This window comes from Molossus molossus, unplaced genomic scaffold, assembly GCF_014108415.1.
Source record: "Molossus molossus isolate mMolMol1 unplaced genomic scaffold, mMolMol1.p scaffold_m16_p_16, whole genome shotgun sequence".
Lineage (NCBI taxonomy): Eukaryota > Metazoa > Chordata > Mammalia > Chiroptera > Molossidae > Molossus > Molossus molossus.
In genome coordinates this window covers 18,557,556-18,567,378 of record NW_023425351.1, presented here as the reverse complement: position 1 = coordinate 18,567,378, position 9,823 = coordinate 18,557,556, and positions in this window count along the sequence as shown.

Here is a 9,823-nt window from a genome sequence, read left to right as displayed (position 1 = left end):
GTTTAGAACAATCCCAGTAACTATTTGTTCACTATTATAGGATTGGTGGTATCCATTATCTAATTTGATCCTCACATGGGCACTGTGCAGTTGTCAAGATGGCAAATCATTGCCCAGTTTATAAATAGGGAAACTAAGTCTCAGACATAACTTACAGAGGTATTAAACTAGCTGACTTTGACCTAAGTCTTTTCATTACAAATCCCATCCTCTTTCCACTACCCCTGTGCTAGTCATTACTATCTGCATATCTCTACTGGACTGGCAGTTTATTTTCAATGCCCCATTGACTTGAAATCGCTGCTAAAACCAATGAGTGTAGCAAATGGCAATCTTAGATTTCATCTTAAATGTGTTTCTTTCAAGTGGTCACCTATTCAGGTTTGATACGCTGAAATATGACTGAAATGTATTTCATTGTGGATATACTCTTAAAATTAGCTGTTTTAAAAAATATTTCACTACAAACATTTAAAAAAATTCTTCACCACTCCATAAAGTTTGGAAATAATTTTTTTAAAAATTTAGTTGAGAGAGAGAAACAGACAGACATTGATTTGTTGTTCTACTTATTTATGCATTCATTGGTTGATTCTTGTATGTGCCCTGAATGGGGATTGAACCTGCAACCTTCATGCATACGATGTTCTAACCAACTAAGCCACCCAGCCGGGGCATGATTTTTAAAAAGACTTAAAAACTAAAAAACAGTTTGCTAAAATGTAAGTGTACTTATAGGACTTTTGCCAAATCACAGTGTCTAAAATGTTTTCTAAACTCAAAATGATTTTCCAGCATTTATTTTCTTATAATTTGTTTATAATAATCAGTTGGTGTAGACAGATATGATACATATTGCAAGAATACTTTTCTGTAGAAACAGTAAATAATTGTAATGCATATTTTCTGCTTTAAATACTTTACATTACTTGTTTTTACCCATATATAATCCCATTTATTTTTTGCTTATTTTACCAAAGAAACACACTTTCCCTCCCTTCTCTTAAAACTTTATTTCTTACTAAACTCTACTCTCTTCCACCAAAATGCAACAAAGTCAACAGAATAGTTGTACAGTATGAGAAAACCAACAAAGATCTCCTTTAGAGTAAGGCTGAAGGGAATCAGTTTGTAGTAGCTAAGATTTATTCCCTTATCTTACCTTCTAAATATTACATCTCTCAACAAAGAATTCGTGTTTAACGTTATTGGAAAGTGTGTAGCAGGGCGGTGTTTAGAAATAGCACAGATCTAAATGTACACATGTTAGTATTGCTAGCTGTAAGTGGACACAAAGAAAAATGAGAATTTCAGTTTGTTACACTGACATCTCATGTAAACAAAAGAAAAATCATGAGTATCAGGATTTTTTAAAAAGTCAGTGTCAGAGCAATTTCTTTACATTGATCATTGCTATACTAAAAGTTAATAATAAACAAGGAACCAGATTGCTGAGCTTAATAGTCTTTCCTTCCACTCCTTTCCTTAACCACTATTGGAGCATTAGTTTCAGCTCAGTTTTGAAATTTCAGAGTCTGAGTTTAAAATGGACATTTCTGCCCAACTGCATTGAACAGCCAAGCACTGTTTCAGAATTTCACCTTGCAATCTACACACAAATTATTTTTGCTAAAAGACATTCATAGCAATTGTGACCAAAAACATCATTGGTTTAAGTAAAATTAATTATATCTTTTTTTTTTTTAAATACGTTCTTCTTAGAGAGAAACTTGTAACTAGGGGAGGAGGAATTCAACACTGAAAAGCACAGCAATATAAAGTGAATCTATTTGTAGATACCTAGGGCTACTCCTTATTTTTGCTTTCCTGTGCCCAGCACTGTATATTCTAAAAGGGTTACCGGGCTACGACCAGTATTGCCAAGATCATTCCGGGGACTGGGAACAATGGCGAACAGGATGCAGCCCCTGCTGCGAAGGCGTGGGATGTAACACTCATGCAGGATGACAGGCGACCGCAGTGTCAGGCTGTGGGTGCACTGCAGAGGGAGGGATGCAATGGCGCCCCTAATCCTCACTTAGGGTAAATAGACGAGGGAAGAGAAGACAGCCACCTCTGAAGAAAGGAGGAGACGGGGATGTTGCAGAAGCTGGAGAAGATTGGACATGTTTAGAGAAACGAAAGCATTTCAGGTCAATTGGGACTCGGGGAGGGGTGGGAGGAGTGGCGGGTGGTAAAGATCCAGCTGGAGACGAGATGTAAACGAAAACAAGATTAGGAGGGCCTTATAAAGCAAATTTAAGGAGATAGGGTTTTATCCTGAGGGCAACAGAGATCCTCTAAAAGATTTAAATGGGAATAACTCGATCGGATTTACTTTAAAACAATCTGGTTGAAAGATCGATATGGGGGAGGAGCAAAGCCCCCAACGCCAAGAGACTACGGAGCAGGTAATTGCGGTAATCCAGGTGGAAGACGCCGGTGGCCTGCACTGCAGTAGTCAGAGCGCTGCAGGAGCGACAACCGGACAAGTGTTAAGGAAGTAAAAACGGTTCCTGGGTTTAATGACTGAAGGATGAAGTAAGGGGTCTGGTGACCAAGTTGTAGTGATGCAGTTGCTAGGATGGGAAACAAAAGTTTGAAGGGAAGGTGTGGAGCTCCGTTTAGTACACACATCGATTATGAGCTTTCTGTGGCACCCAAGTTAACTATGCCGGGACCTCAGGACAGGGTGGTCTGCAAGCAGGATGAGCTCTGCGAGTGGACGAGCCGATCCAGGGATGCAGAGAGAAGGTGGCCTGGACAGCTCCCCAGGGGACCTCCACCCGTAGGGCGAGACAAGGCTTCTTCAACTCTACACCAAATCATCACATAACATGCTGCGAGATAGGTAGGGGAGTTCATTGCTCTAATTTTGCAGGTGGGAAAACTGAGACCTTGGGGTAGGAGCTGTTCATGATCACCTGGTGGTGAATCTTGACCTCCAGTCGGCCAGCCGGTACACCCCCTACTCCACTCTGCACATAACTCAGTGTGTCCGATTGCTGACATATTCTTCTCCAGTATTTGGAAGAGTAGGTCACAGAAGTGGACTTTCTTTTTCAATGTCTTGAGTTCCTTTTTCCTAACCCCCATGAAAAACTTTACGTGATCAACTTTCCATTTCAATAAATAGCACCAGAAATTAAAAATAAATAACCACTTTCCTTAAAAAAACAAACAAAAACTCTCGTACAGAGGAATATTTTAGAATATGTCTCTACCAGTAAGTACACAAGTTTTTCAAGTTCTCTGCGCTGTATAAACAAATCTTGACAGATTCTGGCTTTAAGCTTGTTAACTCGGCAAGTCCATCCCCGGTTTTCCAATCTCGAGGACTAGCCCACTCTGCACCCCCGCGTCTCCCCTCCCGCTCCCCTCCCCGCCCTCCTCCGGCGGCACCACCTGCTCCCGGCGCCTCCTCCCTTCTCCCGCCGACGCGCCCGCTCCGGTTCTCACGCGCGGTCCGCGCCCCTCCCGGCCTCTCCCGCCCCTTTCACTTCGCGGAGCCTCGAGTCGGTGCCGGCCCGCTCGGCGCACAGCTCCCAGTCCCCGGGGCACTCCCACTTCTCCCCGCCCGCCTCCGGCGCCGCGCCCCCCACGAAGTTTTCCCTCCCGCACCGCCCCCTGCGAGGACTTCGGGGGCGGTCCCGGGCCGGCCGGCGCTGATTGGCTGCCTCCTCGGCGCCCCGCCCCTGTGCACGCGCAGGAGGTGGGGCGGGACGGGGACGAGCTCGGGCGCGCGCGGCGCAGCTCCGAGGACGGAGCGTCCGTGACCCGCGTGCGGGTCCCGGTGTCCGGGCCCCGGCTTTCTCGAGGTGGGGGCGGGCTGCGGCGGGGCGCAGGGATTGGAGGCTTGCGTGGCGTCGAAAGCCCCCTCTTGCCCCATGGCACTCCCCAGCTGCGGCCACCGGGCGTCCCGCGGGGACTGGGAGCTACCCGAGGGGCCGTCGTCGTCGCCAGCCCGGTAGCCCGGATGTCTCTGCCCTCCGCGGCGGGGCCGCCGACGCGCTTCTGGGCCCCGGTAGGAGGCTCGTCTTAAAGGGACAGTGCCTTGTTCTAGCCAGAGGGGGCGGTGCGTCCTGCCCTTGTGTGCGACCCCGGCCCCAGGGGGACGCCCCGGCGCCCGCCCCCGGGAACCCCCTCCTCCAGGTGGGGCGCAGTTGGAGCGCGGCGTGCCTGGCCTGGGGGAGGGCTGCAGATGGCTGCCCTGAGGCCAGGTTTTCCTCCGGCCGAGCTGTGGCCGGTGGCGCCGTGCGGGGCCGGGAGGCGCCGGCCTGTGATTGGCCGAGGCCACCGTGAATGCAGGACATTGTCTGGTCGCGGCCGCCTCTGCCCTTGCCCGCCGCCCTTCCACAGATCAAAATGGGTGCAGAGCAAGGGCCCTGGACGGCCCGGTACCCATTCGCCCAGGAGTCCCCTCGCTAGTGGGAACACCGTAGTGGAAACACGTAACTTTTACGAAATTGTGGATTTTAAGAATGGCATAAAAGTGTTTCAAACCACAAAACCATCAACGAGGAAATAAAATCATTGTGTTTGTCATAAAGAGTTATTTCTTTTAAGATTAAAAATATTAAGGTAGTTGAAAAGGGCCAACTGTTATAAAGTGGCTTAATTTTGTTGTCAATATTTCTTCAATTGGGATCTGTGATGATTAATCTGAATATCCTTTAAGAACTTTAAGCAATATGTATGTATATAGTAAATAACCTTGTTCTGGATAAATAGTATAACCTATTTGGGTCTTAGTTTCTGGAAGGATTAGTATCATCGTGGATGTGATCTTCCGGCTCAGACCCTTTAGTTTCCACATGTGTAAAAAGATGAGGCTGGACTAGTAGCTTTCCAAGTTTGCTTTCTTTGTTAAAATAACTGATTCTCATTCTAGACTTAAAATCCTGATATAACCCATGTATTGGATCATATCTCAAGATCTTGGAATAGATGAGATCTTTTCGTTGTTGTTAATCCTCACTCAAGGATATTTTTTTCATTGATTTTTAAAGAGCTTGGAAAGGAGAGAGGAAGGTTGGGGGTGGGAGGGTGGAGCGGATCAGTTGCCTACCCAACAGGGCCTGCAACCTAGCTACTGCCCTTGACCCAGAATCAAACCTGACCTGGCCAATGTTCTAACCACTGACCCACACTGGCCAGGGCTAGATGAGACCTTTTATTTTATGTATTTATTTATTGTAAACCCTTTTAAATATGTTTTTTTTTTTTAATTGATTTTTAGAGAGAGAGAAAGGGAGAGGGAGAGAGAAATAGAAACATCCATGAATGGGAAACACAGATCAGCTGCCACTCCCCCCTAATGGGGATCAAGCTCCCAACAGGTGTGTGTGTGTGTGCCCTTACTGGGAATTGAACCCGCAGCCTCTTGGTGCGTGGGTCAACACTCAACCACTGAGCCACACCAGCTAGGATAGATGAGACCTTTTAAAGAACCCTTGAGGACATGATAGTTCTCCTCAAGTTGTCTTTGAAAATATGTGGTAGTTATTTAAGCAGAGTTGTAATTTTTTAGTGTGTAATTTTGGAGTAAAGGAAAATGATAGCAGTAAAGAAACGTATGGAGATCAATCAGTTATTAGTCAACATGAAGAGCAGGGTTTTTTTCATCTTAAAGAAGTTTTCCAGGCAATGAAATATTATAATAAAGAATAACTATCTATCCTATTTTGTTCCTGGTATCAAAGGAGCAGAAAAATGACAAAAGAGAGAAGACACACATGAACTAAAAGATACACAAATAGAAAATGTGTGAAGAGTTTTGAATAAAATTAAGTTGGTATTTGCTTTTTTAAAAAACTGAATGGAGCCCAGCCAGTGTGGCCCAATGGTTGAGCATCGACCCATGCACCAAGAGGTCATCAGTTTGAATCCTGATCAAGGCACAGACCCAGGTTGTGGGCCAAATCCTCAGTGGGGGGCATGCAGCAGGCAGCCAATTGATGCTCACTCTCATTGATGTTTCTATCTCTCTCTCCCTCTCCCTTCCTCTCTCTCTAAAATCAATAAAAGAAAAACAAATTAAAAAAAACTGAATGGGAAAATTATTGTAGAATTAAGAGCAAGTTTGCATTGATATTATCTAATATTTTGTAGCTTCAATTACATGGCCTCTTCGACATAAAAAAAAATCAGTGATTTTATTTAACTGAACAATCAACAGGAATTAGAGACTTGGAAATGACAAACAAATGAAAGAAGGAAAGCATCCAGAGAAGAAGATAAGTTTAATGGACATGATTCATTGTAGGAGACATGACCTCATTTCTTATTAGAGAGATTTCCACTAAACCAGATTAGATGTTAAGTATATTTACTATACAGACTTTCCTCACAATAATACTAATTTGATTTGTGTGTGTGTGTGTGTTTGTATTATAAAATGAGATACAAGGAAAATTTCTAAATATTGTTGCAGCTTCCTTAGATGACAGTTGTTCCCAGGCCCCCACCCTACCCATGATAATAATAGATAGAAAAAAACAAATCATCAACATAAAGATTAGCTCTCCCCAGAAGTGAAACATAGGTAGCTGTGAGTGAAGAAAATTTAATTATGATTATTTAAAATTTTAGTGTTTAAATTGTTGATTTTTACAATTAAGCTGATTTTACTTAAACGTGATTGAATAAATGATTAAAATTTAAAGATTAAGCTGAAATTAAGATGTTTGTAATAAACACAAGCAGCAGGTAATATGATATAGTCTATAACGTTTGAAATGTCTTGCCAAATAAGTTAGACTTCCAGCAAGTCTTTTCCTGAGGACTTTTGCTTTGGTATTTGTTATATAACTATAGGTTAATCTATATAGAGGGATAATATTTATGGAACACTTGGTATATGATGAACACCATTCTCAATATCTTTTTTGATCCTCACAAAAATCCTAGGGAGAAAGTATAATTATTATCCCCATTTTAGAAGCATGGGAACTGAAGCTCTAGAGGTTAGGTAGCTTGCCCAAGGTCAGACAGCTGGTGGGTACAGAGCCGGGAATGGGGCTTAAAATCATGTTTGACTCTGTTCAAAGCCACGTGGCTGTGTTCTCAATCACTCACTAAACAGACTTACTTATTTCTATGGTATGTATTTGATTATTAACCCATTTTTATCAGATTTTTTTGACAGTTATGCATTTGAATATTTTTGCATTAGCCCTTTCGTTCATTTATATTTCAGGTGACCATGTGGATTCAGATAAATACATCTGTATTTATTTTGCTACAGAAAGTCAAGCATCCCTATCAGTTTTTTTTTAAAGCAACACTTCTGCTTCTCTCTTTTTAAAAAAAATATTTTTTCTTTATTATTGATTTTAGAGAGAGAGGAAGAGAGAGGGAGAGAGAGATAGAAATACCGATGAGAGAAACATTGATTGGCCGCCTCCTACATGGCCCCCAATGGGGACTGGGCCCACAACCTGGGCATATGCCCAACCAGGAATTGAACTGGCGACCTCTTGGTGCATGGGTCAATGCTCAACCACTTAGCCACACTGGCTGGCCTCTTCTGTTCTCCCTTAAACAGACATGTACATGGACAGAAGCACAGGGCTAAGTCTTCTCATCCTCTGCTTTTGTCTTTTCTCTTTCTCTTTTCCTTTTTCTTCTTTCAGATGTATTGCTTCATAGGACCCCAATAATAACTATTGGCCATGTTTACTGCATCTAATAGGCGTCAGGCCCAGAAGAGGTGCTGGTACACTCAGTCACTCAGTTATTGGTTGAATACTTACAAGTTGCCCAGTCCTTCAGAAGGTGGAGAGGGATGAGGAGCCATGAATGCAAGACAGGGATTTTGAGACAAAGGCTGTACCTTTAAGAATATAGATATATTTGCCTTTCTTCTTCACTCTGTACCGTTGTCTGAGAAGTGGCACATCCTTAATGACAATCCAAGGTAAAGGGCTGCTGCCCCTCCCATTTATCTTGGTCTCTTTCGGCATTGGTTCCACAGTTAGTGGCCATGATCATGTTCATCTGTAGCTCTGACAAAGATGGGGAAAAGAGTCAGTTTCAAATCAGGGCCCATCATTGCTTGTTCACGATGCCTATATCAGGAGAGTTAAGAAATAGAAATAAAATTATTCTGAAGGGGATCATATGTGATTCATTCATCCACGTGCTTTCTGATGCTCATTATCACTGAAAATTGAGTTGGCCAAGTCTGTTTAACTTTTGTGATTAAGGATCAGCCTTAGGATTTGGTGTCCTGGAGGCCCAGAAGGAAAGAAGGATTGTACTCGGCAGCCCTCCCGTTCCCACCCGCGTGGGCAGCTAGCGCTTATCGCTTTGCTCTTGGTCAGCACGCGGTTCACCGTCTCCCCTGGAACACTGGCAGGGAAGCCACACAGCTTCGTGGACAGGATAGGACAGCCTCTGGCAAGCCGGACCCACTGAGTCCCACGGCCATCAGTGGGTGACACTCAATAAGTCTCAACACACAAGGGTCCAGAGAGGCAGGCCCAACTACAGAGAACCACTTGGCTTCTTAATAGCTAATGGTTGCCTTTAACCTCTTACCACCTAATCTTTCTCAAATCCAAATATTAAAGCATCTTACAAATGTGTAGAAATATTTTCAGTCTCATAACAGGTACCCGCTCATTTATTGTTTTATTTTTTCTTTCTGTTTTCATTTTAGTTATCTTTGTACTAAGACTTCTTAGCACGCAACCAGTAGCCACCCTCTCTTGCTGGGCTCCAGCACACAACCAGGTCCTGGTGATGCCACCTTCTCTCCACCTCAGCCTGAGTGCTGATGGCTTTCCACAGTTATGAGGCCTGACCTTGTTGATTCCTTTCCTTTGCCCACACTTTGTGTTCTTTCTTTTCTTTTTATTTTTTTTTCCTTATTGATTTTTAGAGAGAGAGGAAGGGAGAGGGAGAGAGATAGAAGCATCTATGAGAAAGAAACATCTATAGGCTGCTTGCCCCCTACTGGGGTTGGAGACGGCGATGGGCACGTGCTTTGACCAGGAAACAAACCAGCCATCTCGCTCAACAGAGCCACACTGGCCAGGCTGCCCACACCTCTTAAAAGTCTTTTCAGAAAGCCCAATGAATGTCCCCTTCCTTTTCTCTTCTGATCGTGCCTGCCTCAGACTCCATCGTGATCTGGCCCTACCCACACCTTCAGTGTAAGCTGTGGCCTCTCCCTCTGCATCCTCTTTCTCTCACACGGCAAGTTCCTCTGCTGCCTACACTTTGCCCCTCAAGAATGCTCTTCTTTCTGTCAGGAATATTCTATGAGGACTTCCTTGGGCTCCTCCCACAGGGGCTGAGTCTATAACTTTATTTACCACATTGTATTTGAAACGGAAGTTTCTTGAAATCAAAGATCATGTCATACTCGTGTTTACCCATGAAAGGGCTAATGCAAAAATACTTAAATATGGAACTGTCAAAAAGATCTGATAAAAAAATGGATTAATGAGCCCTGACCAGTGTGGCTCAGTCATTAGAGCGTCAACCCACTTGCCGAAGGGTCACCGGTTCAATTCCCAGTAAAGTGCACATACCTGGGTTGCAGGTTCAATCCCCTGGCCCCGGTTGGGTCAAGTGTGGGAGGCAACCAATCAACGTGTCTCTCCCACATCAATATTTCTCTCTCTCTCTCTTTCTCACTACCCCTCCTCCTTCTCTCTGCCTCCCTCCCTTCCATTCTCTCTAAAAATCAATGGGAAAAGTATCCTCGGGTGAGGATTAACAACAAAATCAATAGATTAATGATTATATCCATAGAAAGAAGTAAGTGAATTTAGTGAGTGATTGAGAACGCGTAGCCGTGTGGCCCTGAACAGAG